General features: G+C 33.6%; 1 long non-coding RNA gene across 4 annotated transcripts in view; it reads right to left on the bottom strand.

Moving 5' to 3' along the window:
- Positions 1-18497, bottom strand: part of LOC137761188 (uncharacterized) — a 58610-nt gene that overhangs the window by 36275 nt on the left and 3838 nt on the right. The window lies entirely within an intron of this gene.

The raw sequence follows: 18497 nt of genomic DNA, 5'->3' as shown, positions 1-18497 counted from the left end.
AGCTATTCCCAGGAGGCAAGCATGCCCCAATTTGAGAAGTTCGGGTTGACTAAATTATCATTCAGGAAATATTATTATCTCCAGTAAGAAGACTGAATAAGAAGATTGAATGTTTGTCTGTCTAAGACTGAAGTCAGAACTAAAATATGATGAATTTACCAAGTAAATGCCACTTGGCAAGTCCCCTTTGTGGCCACAGCCCAAATATTCTGATTCCTCAAACTTCGACATATTTCTTATACGTTCTATGTTATATATTGATTAGAGAAAAATGATACAGGACATCCAAAAGTTTTAGTCAGTTAGGTAAAGCCAGATTTCAGGCATTGTCTAGTAATAGCACCCAAAATTCATGTTTAATAAATATCTACTACAGGTTGCTTACTATTATGAAAAAAAGCAACTATATCTGTATATCCATGATGTATGAAAATTCATTCATTTATTGAACAAATATTTATTGAGAGACCTATTATGTGTTAAGTGTCTGAAACCCTAAGGATGCAATAGTGAACAAAACAGTAATCCTGCTCTCATGGAGTTTATAGTCTAGTGAGGGAGACATAACACACAAGTCTATATCTGCCATGTCAGCGTACTGGGGGTAAAGAGGGAGGAGTAGTCAAGGAAGGGGCTCTCTGATAAAGTGACATTAGTGTAGGAATCTCTAACTGGAGGGACTTATGTTTTTGTTTAGTCTTATTTTCTTCTCTTTTTCCTCTTCCTTCTTCCTACTTCCAAGTAACTAATAATAAGAATATTCAGAGGACTGGCTTATTGCAGACTAACTGCAGAAGGTATACCTGCAAGCCTGGCATCCTTCCATGCACGCTAGCATGACCAAACCATGTGTTAAATCCAGAGACAAACACACAAGTTATTTACCTATGGCAAGCAGGTTCATTCAAGGTTTGAGCGGTAACTTAAATTATTCCTTAAGAACATACAATTTGTTGAGCTTAAAAGCTGTTATGCTATTCTTTCTAAAACTGTGCTTTTAAACTACTTCTATCTCTCTTGGTAACTTCAGGCAGGAAGGTTGTTTTTAGCATTATTCTTTTCTCTTTAAACTCGTGAAGGTGACTGTTTGCCTTTAGCAAACGTTTATTCTTATTAGTCTTTCCAGGCTGCTTAATGAGCATCACCTCTCACTTTTTGGCTTCTATAGCTTAGATACTTTATTCTGAAAGTACTGCATTCATGTAAAAAAGTGATACTCTGTATTTGTAACTACAGCTATAGAAATCATATGTACAGTGTAAATAAGCCTCAATGAATATTTCTCACAGAGAATGTAAGAGCGTGTGATGGTATTTTACTCAGTTCTGATTTCAACTTTGTGCATATGAGATGTGCTTTGGTAGTAAGTTCTATGACACTGCCTTCTTTTCAAAATACCAATTCAGAATCTTAAATCTTTTCTCTTTCCTAGAAATAATAGTAATTATTAACTTAATGGACAAAAGTTGATTGTCACACCCTAATAATGACTTTTTATGAAATTGATTATTTTCTTAACAAGTCAATAAAGAAGAGATGAAAGTCAAAAATAGAAGTATTATGGACTGAAGTATGTCTGTCTGCTTATTTTTTTCCCTTAGATTAGTATGTCTAAATTCAATCAAAGTTGGAGGTTTGAGACTGGGAATTTTACACATCTTGATGAAAAAAAAAAAAACCTGCAAAAATTGTAGCCAATAGGCAACACTAATTGTGGATGCTACTCTAAAAGTTTATCTGAGATCTAAACTCCTTAAGGTAATACGAAGTATTTTCAAAGCATTTTAAATATTTTAAAAGATCACCCCGAAGAAGAGAAAGGGTAGGTATAGCCTCATATTTGAAACAGCAGTGCCACCTTGTGACAAGCTATTTCAACATAATTCTGCTCCTTATTTCTTTATTCTTAACTGACTCTGTTTACTTACACCATATAATGATATGATGAGGAAAATAATGCACTTCGAGTTTTTCAGGGCACTTTATAAAATCACTTATTAAAGAGAAAAAAGTCAATTTTCCTTTATTTATTAATCATCAGACTAACAATCATCAACAATTTTAAGCAGTCACTATATTAAAACATTTTCCTAGGCTTTATAAAAATTCGTAAAAGAAATACTCATTGGTTCTGACTGCTGCTCTTGAGAAACACATAATCAGATAGAAAGACTGACAAAACCAGGCTCAAGAAACAAACATTTGGCAAATAAATTAAATAGCAGAGAATGGCACTTTTCAGAGTACTTCAAACCAGGAAGGTATTCTGGAAAAGAGAGAAAATGTCTATTCTCTCACAATTCTTACTAGACAATAAAAGGAATAACAAGTAACCAAAAAAGCAATCAGTAAGAAAGGATAGGAGAATTGGTCATAAAACTTTTCTTCTTTAAATTTAAAGCTCCTTGAAAACTGAGCATCTTCTTGTTCTCTGTGATCCTGTGAAGGCTTAACAATAACAATTATCCATTGAATTAATTTTTTTAATTCTTTCATCAATGCTCTTAATCTTAATATATTTCAAAATTCTTGGAGTCCTTTTATTACACTGGCAATATGCAATTTATCATTAACCCAAAAGATAACTGGGTTTTATCCTCTAAATAATTCTTTTATAGCAAATAGATATTTTTCAGACATTCAGTTGTTTTGTAAGTCATGTCTAGTTATAATCTTAAAATAATCTAAGAGGCTATTTCTCCCCTAAAGATGGCTAAATATAACCCCTTCTCTAAATCCACTGGTATTTTAACAAAGAAAATTAAAGTGTGTTTTTCCCCTAGGCTAATCTAGCGAAATGTGCAGACTTTTTGTCCATATTGAAAAATACTGATTCTTGCATAGAAGGTCAATTTATTCTCTTCCTTTGGTTTGTCAGGCCTTCCTCCACATGTCGTTACTACTTTACAAGAAAAGTATTTGTGTTACCGAGCCCAAGCTCGCTCTGCTTGCCACACGACGGGCCAATGAATCGGAGACGAGGTGTTGAGGCAGAAAGCCGGCAGACCAAGAGGATGGCAGACTAGTGTCTCCGAAAAACCATCTTATAGGGGTTTGGATGCCCGTTTCTTTTATAGCACAGAGAGAGGGAGGAGATGAGGAAGTAAAGTAAAAGGGCCATAGTTTTGCAAATATCCCCTGGGATGGCCAGCCTCAGGGAGGGGATGTGTTCATTTCGTCTTTCTTGCAGCCATCCACAGGAGGACAGGGTCCAGATATTTCCCTGAACAAAAGCACTTTGGTTTAACATTCAGGCAGAGGGGGAGGGTTCCCCGAGGCAGGCCATTATGTACAGACAGTATCCTTTTAGTGAACAAAAGCAACGGGAAGCAAAGGTTAAAGTAAAATAAACGGATCCAACCTAGAGTCAGATTTGGCTTTTCCCTGTTACATTTTCTTTGAATAATTTACCCTCATCATCTCTCCCTGTAATTTGTATATATATTAAATATATATATATTTATATAAATATAAATATATACACATATTCACATGCTTTCCTACCAAATTCTTACTTTTAAAGTTTACTTACTAGTCATTATTTAACAACATATTTACTGTTACTTAGAAAGTGGCTTTCATTTTCTGACAGAAGATGTAGCAAGTTTATAAATGACTACTTTTAATTATAAAAGGTATTTAATATGCTGCCATGAATCTAAAATATAATTTCATTGACATATCCTAGAGGTTAAGCTGGTAGTGAATATTTACTTTTTTTAGCTGGTTAAAGTTATGTTGACATGCAGAAATAACAAGGAACAGAAGATAAGATATCTTTGGATGCTGTTTCATAACGGGATCACTTTAGGTGACAGAGCAGATGGTCAGCAATGTGTAAACAGAGCACTGATTTAACCAGATAAATTCCAGCATAGGTATAACGGATATATTTCAGACTCAGTTTCATCATTTACTCTGCAAATTTCATTTCATCCCATTCCCTGTTTCATAATAACATTTTTCATAGAAAAATAAGTATTTGATAATTAAATGCTTATTTATGCTATAATCATTACTACATACTGTCTTATATACTGTTATTTAGCATTATAATTATGCCCAGAATTATGAATTTTAATTTCATTTACTTTAATCTTACATTGTATATATTTATATAACTCAATCATAGGTAATATATATGACACCATATTCTTTTATGTTAGTAAGTAGTCATGCAAAAAAAAATATTCAAGATTAAAGGACACCGTTGTATTGTTTTTGTCCAATTTTTTCTCTTACTTTCTGTTGCTACATTCGGTATGATTTTCACCCTCAAAAAATATATGAGGATTGCATATGACACATCTGATTGCTCATTGCTAAATTTTGAAATAAAAATCTAAAATCTTTGTTAATTTTAAACTGCTAAATAAATACTTCTCTAATTCCTTCCTTAAAACACATTAAAAATAAGCTGTAGTTTTACTTTAGCCTTAAGTTTTAAAATTTTATTCATTGTCCTTTCACATTTGAATTTTTATATTGACAGAAATAGAGCTAGATAGTAAATAAATATATTTTCTGGTATAAATGAAAACCAATTTAAAAAAACAGACACATAAATTATGGGGAAATCCAAATTGAAATGATTATGAACAGCCCTAATTCTTCACCCTTCATATTCATTCTTACTGTCTTCCCAGTTTGTATATATATTTTTTCTGCTTCTGGCTCATAATTGTCTTTTATTGTCAAAAGGGAACGTGGTTCATCCACATACAAGCTTCCAGGGGAAAATTTTTCTATTTTCTCACAATCTATGTAATGAGGAATTTCTTCTTTAATCTCTCCCATTTCCACTAAATCTAGCCTAGGGAAAAAACACACTTCTGTTTAATTTTCTGTGTTAAAGTATCAGTGGATTTAGAGAAGGGGTTATACTTAGCAGTCTTTAGGGGGGAAATATCCTCAGATTATTTTAAAATTACAATTATGAATTACAAAACTAATGTCTGAAAAACATCTATTTGCTACAAAAGAATTATTTAGAGGATAAGACCCAGTTATCTTTCAGGTTAATGCTAAATTTCATATTGTCAGTGTAATAAAAGGACTCCAAGAATTTTGAAATATATTAAGATTAAGAGCATTGATGAAAGAATTAAAAAATTTAATTCAGTGGATATTTATTATTGTTCAGCCTTCATGGGATCATAGAGAAAAAGATGCTCAGTTTTCAAGGAGTTTAAAATTTAAAGAAAAACAGTTTTTTGACTGATTTTCCTATCATTTTACTCTTACTGATTACTTTTTTTGGTTACCGAATTAGATATTGTAGGAAAAGATTAAATTACAATACTGTTGACTGGGGTGAGGAAGATAAGAACTAGCCATAGTTTTCATTGCATTGAAATCATCTGAAATTCAATAGCTAATATTGAGAACTCTAACTGCCACTTAATAAAAATATCTGGTTTGGAAATAGAAAATGCAACCCTGAAAACTCAACTCTTTCTTTTAATTAAGTTCTATCTGTAAGAAACAGTTGCTGCAACTTTTCCTTTTTGTGTGTGTGCAGAGGATTTATGTGAATATATCAAATGTTCAAAACTGTATTAGCCTCCTACATCTAGGCAGCCACTTCCTTCTACACTAACCCTAACTTGTCCAGGTAATGGCAAAAAGTAATTTTGAAAGTCATATTTCGTATAACTGGATGTAGTCATAGCACAGCAGCAAATCTCTTAAAGTTGTTATAAATCGTGCAAAACTACTTCCTTGTGACAGTTTGTTGAGCATTTAAATGGAAATCAGAGAACCTAAGCTATCTATTTCAATTCAGTCAGCAATTCTGCAAAGCTAAAAAATTTAAATGCCACAGTACTGTGAAAACACAAACTATCAAAAATTTATACAATTAAATTAAAATCTATAAAACTACTTTGTTTTCAAACATTTACTAATCTCCTTGTAAACATACATTTCTTTTACAAAATCACATACAATCTATAATTCCCATATTATGCATATTGTCTTCAAATTACTTTTATGTTCTGATTCTATTTAAGCTTTAGATTTCTAAACAGGGTTATTTGAAATTGTTAATCCTCCCCCATATGATTCTCACAGAGGAGGTTTCCAGTTGCACCACTCTACTGATACTACCAAGGTCACCAATGGCAAGGTAACCAGTTGTCTATCCAGCACTTCTGCCCCTATATGTTTCCTATGACTCTTTTCCTTATTTTAGTTCTTTTGTTTTTGTTACAGTAAGTCCTAGTTCTGAGCTCCATAGCTATTTCTTATCTTCTTTAAAGCTCCTTTTTCCAATCCTTCACTGTTGCCATTCCCATCTTTGCCATTCCTTTTTCTTCCCTTCCTTCCCTTCCTTTCCTTTCTTTTCACTCTATAAATATAAGTAAAACTCCACATAAGGCCTCAACTACCACTTGTATATTGAAGACTCCAAAATACATATATACAGCAAAGATTTTTCTTATAAAGCCTGAACCTATATGTTCAGCTGCCCACTGAACATCACTACCTAGAAACTCATGTGTTCAAACCTGAATTATCATCTTTATTCCATTTCATTCACCTCCAATTCTTTATTCCTTTTCAATTCTTTATCAACTCCTCTCCAATTCTTCTCCACTCATATTCACCATGTTCTCCTTTTTAGTGATGGCACCATCTATCTTCTATACTAAATCACAAATTTTAGAGGTTATTCTTAAATCATTCTTCACCATCTATATTACATTAATCAGGAAACATTCTTAATTCTACTTCCTGAATACTGTAAGGATTATTTCCTTAATTTCTATCTTTACAACACTGCCTATATTCAGTTTCTCCCCATCTTTCACTAGCAACATCATCCTGACTAGTTTCCCAACCTCATCAAAATCATCTTCCTCACTAAAAACACAATGCTTTCTTTCTCTTTACTTTTTTTACAATAGTACCTAGTTATAGATAGAGTAACTATATCGAAAACAAGTAGTCTCTCCAGAACTAACACAAATAAAATGGTCTTCTCTTCTTTCTGCTCATATATTGTCAAACATTTAATAGTGAGTCTTTATATTACCTAATCAGATATCATGCAATTGATGACAAAAACACCAACACTAGTGTCTCTGGGAGCATGTCTGATTTCTAATGGTGGGGCCTATAAATCTTCTATATTTATCCTTCACTTTTCATACTCCTAAGCATTCCACTCCTTCACCATTTTGGTGGCACTTTTACAAACATTCCCTAATTACTAGCTGCATGTAGTCTCTCCTGGGATTTCAATGCTCAACTATATTATAAAACACAATATAGATGGAGCATATTAGTGTCTTTAACCCATCAAATAAATCTGTTATGGACCACCTTTGAGCAAATATCCAACCTGTTAATAAACCATGTGTTATGTATAAATATTAGGATTGTTTTTCTCTTTCTGTGAAAATGTCATTGAAATTTTGATAGGGATCATGTTGAACCTGTAGATCCTTAAGTATTATGGACATTTTTAACAAAATTAATTCTTCTAATCCATGTACATGGGGTATCTTTTCATTTATCTGTGTCTTCATTTCTTTCATCAGTGTCTTATGGTTTTCAGTGTACAGGTCTTTCACCTACTTGGTTAAATTTATTCCTAAGTATTTTATTGTTTTTCATGCTGTTGTAAGTGGGATTGCTTTCTTAATTTATCTTTTAGAAAGTTTACTGTTAGTGTATAAAAATGCGACTGATTTTTGTATACTGATTTTGTATCCTACAGCTTTACTGAAATAGTTTATTAGTTCTGAAAGTTTTATTGGTAGAGTCTCTAGGAATTTTTATATGTAAAATCATGTTATCTATAAAGAGACAATTTTACTTTTGCTTTTCTGATTTGGATGCCTTGTATTTCTTTGTTTTGCCTAACTGTTCTGGCTAGTACTTTTAGTACTGTGTTAAATAAAAGTGGCAAAAGCAGGCATCCTTATCTCATTTCTAGTCTTAGAGGAAAAGCTCTCAGCTTTTCACCACTGAGTATGTTACCTGTGTGCTTATTATATATGGCTTTTATTATGTTGAGGTACATATTTTATATGTCTAATTTGTTAAGATTTTTTACCATAAAAGTATATTGAAGTTTTTCAAATGTTTTTCTACATCTACTTATATAATATTTTTTTTATCCTTCATTCTGTTAATGTGGTGTGTCACATTTATTAATTTGGTATATTGAACCATTGTTGCATCCCAAGTATAAATCTCACTTGACCATGGTGTATGATCTTTTTTAATGTGTGTTAAATTCAGTTTGATAGTATTTTGTTGAAGATTTTCGCATCTATGTTCATCAGGGATATTATTCTGTAATCTTACTTTCTTGTAATGTCATCATCTGATTTTGGAATCAGAATAATTCTGGCCTCATAAAATGAGCTCAGAAGTGTTCCTTCCTCTTTGATTTTTTTTTTTTTTTTGGAAGAGTTTGAGAAGGACTCGCATTAATTCTTCTTTTAATGTTTAGTAGAATTCAGCAGTAAAGTCATCTGGCCCTGAGCTTAGATTTTCTATTTATTTCAGATTTTCTATTTATTTTTTACCCAGTCTTGACAGGTTGTATGTTTTCCAGTCTTGATAGGTTGTATGTTCTACAAATGTATTACTTTCTTCTAGGTTATCTAATTTCTTGGCATATAATTGTTCATAGTAGTCTCTTACGATCCTTTATATTTTGTGTTATCAGTTGTAACGTCCCTTTCATTTCTGCTTTTATTTGTTTGAGTCTTCTCTCTTTATTTCTTAGTTGTTCTAGCTAAAAGTTTGTCAATTTTGTTTATCTTTTCAAAAATCAGCTTAGTTTCATTGATCTTTCTGTTGTTTTTCTAGTCTCTATATCATTTATTTTTGTTATAATCTTTATTATTTTATTCCTACTTCTTACCTTGAGTTTAGCTTGTTCCTCCTTTTCCAGTTCCTTGAGGTATGAAGTTAAATTTTTTATTTGAGATCTTTCTTTTTTCTTAATATAGGCAATTATTACTATACTTCTCCTGGAGAATTGCTTTTGCTGCATCCTGTAAGATTTCATGTGCTGTGTATCCACTGTCATTTAAAACAAAATTTTTATTGAAGTAACATTGATTTATAACATTATATGTTTCATATGTATAACATTATATTTCTATTTCTGTATACCCTACAATATGCTTACCACCAAAAATTTATTTTCCATCCATCACCATACAGTTGATCCCATTTACCCATTTCATACTCCACCCTGACTCTGCATCTGTTTGTTGTTGTTTGGTTTGGTTTGTTCATATATTTTGTTTTTGTGTATTTGTTTGTTTATTAGTTTTTTTTTATATTCCATATATGAGTGAAGTCATACAGTATTTTTCTTTCTCTGTCTGACTTATTTTACTTAGCATAATGCCTTCAAGGTCCATCCATACTGTTGCAAATAGTAATATTTCATTTTTTCCTATTTCTGGGAAAAATGTCCTTGGGATTTTTATAGGAACTGCATTAAATCTGTAGATTGCTTTGGGTAATATGAACATTTTGACAATGTTAATTCTTTCCATTCATGAGCACAGAATATCTTTCCATGTATGTGTCTTTTTCCATTTCTTTCAACAATGTCTATAGTTTTCAGTTTATAAGTCTTTCACCTTCTTGGTTAAATTGATTCCTAGGTATTTTTGTTGTGATTGTAAATGAGATTGTTTTTAAATTTCTCTTTCTGATGTCTCACTGTTATTATAAATAAATGCAACAGATTTTGTATATTGATTTTATATCCTGCTACTGTACTGTATTCATTTATTATTTCTAATTGTTTTTTGGTAGAGTCTAGGGTTTTCTATATATTAAATAATTTCATCTGAAAATAGTGACAGTTTTGCTTCTTTGTTTTCAATTTGGATGTCTTCTATTTCTTTTTCTTGCCTAATTGCTCTCACTAGGATTTCCAAAACTATGTTGAATAAGAGTGATAAGAGTGGGCATCCCTATCTTGTTTCTGATCTTAGAGGGATAGCTTTCCACCTTTCACCATTGACTATGACGTTGGCTGTGGGTTTCTCACATACGACCTTTGTTATTTTGAAGTACATCCCTTCTATACACACATTATCGTTTTTATCATAAATGGGTGTTGAATCTTGTCAAATGCTTTTTCTGCATCTATTAAGAAGATCATATTATTTTCATCCTTCATTTTGTTAATGTAGTGTATCACACTGATTGATTTATGAATGTTAAACCATATTTGTATCCCTGGAATTAAACCCACTTGACCATGGTGTATGATCCTTTTAATGTATTGTTGAATTTGGTTTGCCAATATTTCGTTGAGGATTTTTGCATCCATTTTCATCAGAGATATTGCCCTGTAACTTTCTTTTTTTGTGTGATGTCTTTGTCTGGTTTTGGTATCAGGGTGATATTGGCCTTGTAAAATGAGTTAGGAAGTGTTCCCTTCTCTTTAATTTTTTGCAATAGTTTGAGAAGAATAGGTATTAGATCTTCTTGGAGTGTTTGGTAGAATTCCCTTCTGAAGTCGTCTGGCCCCAGACTTTTGTTTTATGGGAGATTTTGATTACTGTTTCAATCTCTGAACTAGTGATTGGTCTATTCAGACTCTCGATTTCTTCACAACTCAGTCTTGGAAGGTTGTATGGTTCTGAGAATATGTCCATTTCTTCTAGGTTGTCCAAACTGTTGGTGTATAGTTGTTCAAAACGTTCTCTTACAGTTCTTTGTATTTCTATAGTATCCATTGTTATTTCTCCTCTTTTGTTTCTGATTTTACCAGAGCCTCCTCTCTTTTTTCTTAGTGGGTCTAGCTAACAGTTTGTTGATTTATCTTTTCAAAGAACCAGCTCTTAGATTCTTTGATCTCTTCTATTGTTTTTTAGTCTCCATTTCATTTATTTCTGCTCTGATCTTTATTATTTCCTTCCTTCTACTAAATTTGGGCTTCATTTGTTCTCTTTTTTCTAGTTCCTTTAGGGGTAAGTTTATATTGTTTGAGATTTTTTTTCATTTCTTAAGGGAGGTCTGTATTGCTATTAAACTTCCCTCTTAGTACTGCTTTTTCTGTATTCCATCGATTTTTATATGTTTTATTTTCATTTTAATTTGTCTTCAGGTAATTTTTGATTTCTCCTTTGATTACTTTGTTGACCCAATACTTGTACAGTATCATGTTGTTCAGTATCTATGTATTTATGACTTTTCCAGTCTTCTTCCTATAGTTGAGCTCTAGTTTCATTCCATTTTTATCAGAAATAATGTTTGATATGATTTCAATTTTCTTAAATTTATTGCAACTTGTTTTGTGTCACAACATATGGTCTATCCTTGAGAAAGTTCCATATGCACTCCAGAAGAACATGTAGTCTGCTGCATTTGGATGGAATGTTCTGTACAAATCTATCAAACCCATCTAGTCTAATGTTTCATTTAAGGCTGTTTCCTTGTTGCGTTCTGTCTGGATGATCTGTCCATTGATGTAAGTAGGGTGTTAAATTCCTCTACTATTACTGTGTTGCTGTCAATTTCTCCCTTTAGGTCTGTTAATAATTGTTTTATATATTTTTGTGCTCTTGTGTTAGGTGCATATATTAATTACTGTATGTACTTCTTGATGAACCATCCTCTTTATTTTTGTATATTGTCTCTTATTACCTTTTTTTGGACTTGAGGTATATTTTGTCTGATATGAGCATAGCTACACTAGCTTTCTTTTGGCTGCTATTTGTTTGGAACACTGTCTTCCATCATTTCACTTTTAGCCTATGTTTGTTTTTAGAGCTGAGTTGAGTCTCCCAGAGGCAGCACATAGTTGGGTCTTGTTTTTAATCCATCCAGACTCTCTGTGCCTTTGATTGGCAAATTCAGTCCATTTACATTTAAGGTGATCATTGATGGGTGAGGACCTAATACTGCCATTTTATCTTTTGTCTTCTGGTTGCTCTAGATCACCATCATTTCTTTTTCCTTGTGTTTCTGTCTGCCATTTTGGCTTGGTGATTTTCTATGATATTTTTCTCCGTTTCCTCTTTTTTATGCTTTGTGTCTCTGCTATAAGTTTGTTTTGTGGTTATTCTGAGTTTTGTGTTTAATGTCTCATAGACAAAATAGTCCCTTTTCTGCTGATAGCATCTTATCTTCATTTATATATATGAATTCTATCCTTTTCCTATTCCCCTTTTACGTTTCTGTTTCAAATTATCCTTTTTTTTATGCTGTGAGTTTGCTAACAAACTGAGACAGCTGTAGTTATTTATTTTTGCTTTCTTTTTTTCTCCCTTTAACCTTTATACTATAATAAAGTATTTAAAAACCTAATCAGATAAAGAGTTGCAATTTTCTAGTTCTATTTATCACCTTGCTCAAAGTTTTGTGTATTTTTACCATTTTGTTTCTGGAAGAACAACTCTTTTCAATATCTTTCATAAGGCAGATCTAGTATTGATGAACTCCCTCAGCTTTTATTTGTTTGGGAAAGTCTTTTATTCCTCCTTCATATCTGAATGATGTTTATTGAATAGAATATTCTTAGGTGACAGTTATTATCTTTCAGTATTTTGAGAATGCCATTGCATTCCCTCCTGGCCTGTAGGGTTTCTGTTGAGAAATCTGATGATAGCCTAATGGAGGCTCCTCTGTAGGTTACCATCCTTGTCCCTGGCTGCCTTTAAAATTCTTTCTTTATCATTGACTTTTGACAATTTAATATTATGAGTCTTGGAGAAGGTTTCTTTACATTAAGATAATTAGGTGTTCTGTTAGATTTATGGGTTTGTATATCCAGGTCCTTCCCAAAGTTTGGGAAGTTCTCAGCTATTATTTCTTTAAATTATCTCCCTGCTTCCTTTCTCCCCTCTTATCCTTCTGAGATAACCATTTTCCTAATGTTGTCCTTTGTAAAAGGGTTGAATAGCTCTTGTTAAATTTTCTCATTTTTCATATCTGTTTCTCTTTCCTCTCCTACTTGTGTCATTTCTAGACTTCTATCTTTGAGCTCACTAATTCTCTCTTCCCATATGGTCTGCTTTATTTTCAATGCTTTCTAATGAATTATTCATCTCATTTATTGAGTTATTCAGCTCCAGAATTTATGTTTCGTTCTTTTTTAGAACTTCAATCTATTTGGTGAAATATTCCTCGTGTCCATTAATTTTAGTCCTGAGCTCATTAAACTGCCTTTCTGAGTTTTCTTGTACCTTGTTGAGTTTCTTCATGACAGTTATTTTGAATTCTCTATCAGTTAGACAGCAATATTCCATGAGTTTAAGTTTGATTTCTGAAGAACTGTCATTTTCATTTTGTGATTGTTCATTTTACTTGACGAATTGCTCCTCTTTCGATGCATTTAAAGTTAAATGACGTTAGAAATTAGAGTCCTTTCTTTTGTTTTCCAGTAGGTGTCGCTGTGACACACGTTTTTGGTTTCTCTACCGTGAGCTGCCTCTGGTTACAAATATTTGAAAGTTCGCACTTTTCAGCCTCCATCTTCTGTGTAAGAGGTATGGCTCTGTGCCTTCGTTGTTGCTTCTTGTGACTCCGAGCTTCTTGCAGCCTTGCTTCCGCCAGAGCCCCTGTCGTCACTGGGATGGTGGGCTCCTTCCTCCTGTCCCTAATCCCTTGAGACACAGGCTCTGCCCTGGGGTGGGAGGGTGAGAGTTGGGGGAAGAACCAGGGTCGCACAGGCACCTCTACTGTGTCCAGTGTTGTAAGGTTTGTGGCCTGGGCCACAGCCAGTGGGGGGGTGTGGAGGTGTAGAATTTTGGGGCCCCTCAACAGCTGGAGGAATGGGGTTTCAGGCCACACTGCCATGCCTGCCCAGTTACCTGTGGCCACAGGCACTGGAGTGGTCTGGAGGCTGGAGTCCTGTGCACCATTTCCCCTGCTGTTGCTAAGGTTTCTGAAGCTGTAGGCTCAGCTACCATGGTCAAAGGGCTGGGATGGCAGGTACCAACTCCTCTGTTCCTTTAGTTCTGCCTCTTCTCTGTGTTCCAGTCCACTCACCTTTAAATATACAGATGTGTAGAATCCTCCTGCATCCTTTTGTCTTGGGTGGAGGTACCTTTGTTGAGTTGTGGGTATTTTATTGGTTGTAGATTGAAGAGGAGAGAAAAAGGTAGCTTTTCTCCCCACCATGCTTCTGACAACACTCCATTTGTGTTTGTTTCAAGTTATTTATTTATTTATTTATTTATATTTTTTATTCATTTATCTTTGGCTGCATTGGGTCTTGGTTGCTTCATGCAGGCTTTCTCTAGTTGTGGCGTGCAGGGGCCACTCTTCATTGTAGTGCACGGGTTTCTCATTGCGGTGGCTTCTCTTGTTGTGGAGCATGGGTTCTAGGCTCACAGGCTTCAGTAGTGGTGGCACACTGGCTCAGCAGTTGTGGCTCGCGGGCTCCAGAGTGCGAGCTCAGTAGTTGTGGCGCACGGGCTTAGTTGCTCTGTGGCATGTGTGATCTTCCTGGAACAGGGATCGAACCCCATGTCCCCTGCATTGGCAGGTGGATTTTTAACCACTGTGCCACCAGGGAATCCCCCTCATGTAATTTTTGATAACCCTTTTGATTTCTTCTTTGACCCAGTGTTATGGTATGGAACCACAAACACCCCAAATAGTCAAATTAATCTTGAGAAAAGAGAACAAAGATGGAGGCACCACACTTCTTGATTTCAAACTACATTACAAAGTTATGGTAACTAAAACAGTATGGTACTGGCATAAAAAAAGGCACATAGACCAATGCTACTGAATAGAAAACCCAGAAATAAACCCACACATATATGGTCAAATGATCTTTGACAAGGACACCAAGAACACCCAATGGGAAAGGCATAGTCCTTTCAAGAAATGATGGTAGGAAAACTGGATGTCCACACGCAAAAGAATGAAACTGGACCCCTGCCTTACAGCACTCACAAAAATTAACTCAAAATAAATTAAAGATTTAAACAAAGAACTCAAAACCATAAAACTCCTAGAAGAAAACAGAGAAAAATTTTTGTGACATTGGTCTTGTCAATGATTTCATGGACATGACACCAAAAGCACAGGCAAAAAAAAGCAAAAGTAAACAAGTGGGACTGTATCAATCTAAAAGGCTTCTGCATAACAAAGGAAACATTAAAAAAAAAAAGAAAAGAAAAGAAAAGGCAATCTACAGAATGGGAGAAAATATTTGCAAACCATGTATCTGGTAAGGGTTTAATATCCAAAAATATATAAAGAACACTTACAACTCAATAGCTATATATATATATCACAATTTAAAAATGGGCAAAGGACCGGAATAGACATTTTTTCATAAAGACATACAAACGATCCATAGATACATGAGAAGGTGCTCAACACCACTCATCATTAGAAAAATGCAAGTCAAAAACATAATGAGATATCTCTTAACACCTGTTAGAGTGTCTGCTATCAAAAGGACAAGAGATAACAAATATTCACAAGGATGTGGAGAAAAGGGAACCCTGTACACTGCTGTTAAGAATGTAAATTGGTACAGCCATTATGGAAAACAATAGTTCCTCAAAAAATTAAAAATAGAACTACCATATGATCCAGCAATCCTTCTGTGCATATATCTGAAAGAAATAGAGTCAGTATCTTGAATTGATACCTGCACTCTTACATTCATTGCTGCATTACTTACTATAGCCAAGATATAGAAATAACCTAAGTGTTCCTCAGTGGGAGAATGGATAAAGAAAACATGGTATGTCTCTATATAATGAAATACTATTCAGCTATTAAAAAAAGAAATACTGCCATTTGTGATGACATGAATGAAACTGGAGGACATTATACTAATTGAAATAAGCCATACAAACAGAGATAAAACTGTATGATCCCACTTATATGTGGAATCTTAAAAAAAAAAAAAATGGAGCTCGTAGAAACAGGTAGTAGAATGATGGTTGTCAGGGGCTGGGGGTGCTGGGGGAAATGAGAAAGTATAACACTTTCAGTTATAAGATGAATAAATTCTAGGGCTGTAATGTATCACATAGTGGCTATAGTTAATAATACTGTACTGTACACTTGAAATTTGCTGAGAGTCTTAATTTTTTTCTTAAGAGAGTAAGTCTTAATCATTTTACCACACTCACAAAAGAAAATAGTTAACTATATTAGGTGACAGATATGTTAATTAACTTAATTGTGGTAATTATTCCATTGTTTAAGGATCAACACAATTCTACTCTGTTCCATGTACCCAACACTTTGTTACTGCTGGCTCATTTTGAGAGTGGTGATTTAATTCAAGATGCAGTGGGGTCCAAAGTCTTAGTTCACATGAATCTGTATAGGCCCTCAAAATGAGGGCCAGATGTCATGTAGGGATTGCCTGCCCCTTGAGAGCTAGAAAGACTTGATAATATCCCCATCCCCACTTACTTTGGAAACCCAAAGCCGCCAAGATTTCTGTTGATGGATGGTAGGGAGGGAATGAGTTTATGTCCCCATGGTCATCTCACAATGTTTTACTGGCTTCTCTAACTCTTTTCCCTCTTCTGTTCCTAATTTTATGTCCTTTCCTAGAAAAAAAAAAAAAAATCCCCTTCTTTCTAGTACAGACCTAGAAAACCACATTTACACTCTTGGGGTCTTGTCTCAGAATCTCACTCTGTCAGTGGTTTTTCAAGATATCTTCTTAAAGGGGACGATTTTATCTATGAGATAATTCAGATGTCAGATACTAAAATAATATATTTTCACCTTCTAATAACTGTCTTATTACTCAACTTCTATGATTTGGGAATTTATTTCTTAGCTGTTTCTTTCTTGGCTCCATGGAAGGCAGGCCTGTTCAAGTACCTTAAATATCATCTTTTTCAGTATCCTGAGACATGTAGAGGAAAATGTCTTTCCCAAGATCACACTGCTATTTAGTATCAGAGCCATACTGCAGCTAAGAGCCTCTGAATTCTCATTCCAGTGTACTTCCTATCACTCCACACTGCACTGATATTCCAAATAAATGCAATCATTATATAGGTAACCTACTGAAAGAATTTTCTCATTTAATCAAATGAGAAACGTTCAAATTACTTAACGAGAAGATTTTAAATTTATATTTTCCTTTGAATATTGAAATTGATAGTAACCACTCCTGGACCAGATATTCTTTGTGACTTTACATTAGAAAAGCAATTACGTATTCTTACAATTTATTGCTCTTTCAAATATGCCATATAGTTCAAAATGCCATGTGGTAATACAATTACTAAATTAATCACTGCTGCAAAGTCAATTTTTATTTATTTACATTTTTAACTCAGACTATAGGCAAATGTAATTTTATAAAATTAAAAAATTAGAGATGTTTAAGTAGAGAGAATTGAAGTAATTAAATGAAATTGACTTGTATCTACTCAATTTATACAAATGCCTTATTTATTTATTTTTTCTAGTCAATATAAGGTTTTATTGGGACAATAAGTAAAACTTGGTGCACATTCATTGTGGCAGGCACTATGCTCTATATATTATGCTGTTTCTGTAACCTCTCTATGAGTTAGCTGTTATTTACAATTATCAGCTAGGAACATGAAGGTGCATGTGGAAAGGTTAAGTAAATTGCCCACAGACACACAATAAAGTAGTAGGAATTGAATTCAGACCCAAATCTATCTCACACTAACACCCACATTTTTACAGATGTGAAAATTGATTCTTTATTCACAATTATCAATATTATTTTACTATCTATATCTATTTGTATGTAGATTATTTTTCAGAGGTTGCATGTTAGTATCTAATGAAGAACTATATTCTTTCAATTACTCACTCATCAGTTAAGTCATTTAAAGCCTATTTTATGTCAAACAGCACGTTTGGTGCTAAAGGTTTAATGTATGCTTAGATGTAAATAAGTATTTGAATAATTATGAAGATTTTTCCTCCTAACATTTTATTAGCTTTTCTCAAATTACATATTTATTAAAATAGATAAAATACTATTAATGCAATAAATTTTGAAAATATTTTTCTAAGCGGTTTGAGATATTTTCACCCTGGGAATCCTTGCCAGTTCCTCATTTAAATTTTTTCCTCCAAAATCTTTGGAATAATGAGAATGCAGCTTTGCCTGACCTGTAAATGGACTCACTTTCCCAATTATATTGAACATATTTTCTTAGCTTTTTTGACTGTCCGTAACATAATGGTTCATACTCATACAGTATTCATCTTTAAGCAACAAAATCTAGGACAGGATTTTGATAAGAAGGCTATCAAAAGCCTTTTGGAAGGCTTAGGAAAGATATCAAAAAGGATAGGAAGGCTTTTGATAGGAAGGCTCACCCTAATTGGAAATATGTCGGCGTTTTTCTAGGTTACATGTAGTGATGGACTTGATTGCATAAGAGTAGGGACATACCTGACCTAGCAGCATGTAAAGCATTCGCATAACACAGATGATTTAACTCTATGAATATACAATACTCCCAACAAAAATCTTTTTTCTTCTCAAACTAAACCTGCCGTTTTTAAAGTTCAAAACATGTATTAAA

Source organism: Eschrichtius robustus, chromosome 3, assembly GCF_028021215.1.
Source record: "Eschrichtius robustus isolate mEscRob2 chromosome 3, mEscRob2.pri, whole genome shotgun sequence".
NCBI lineage: Eukaryota > Metazoa > Chordata > Mammalia > Artiodactyla > Eschrichtiidae > Eschrichtius > Eschrichtius robustus.
Note: the sequence above shows the minus strand (reverse complement) of the source record. Positions and strands in the feature narration are given on the sequence as shown.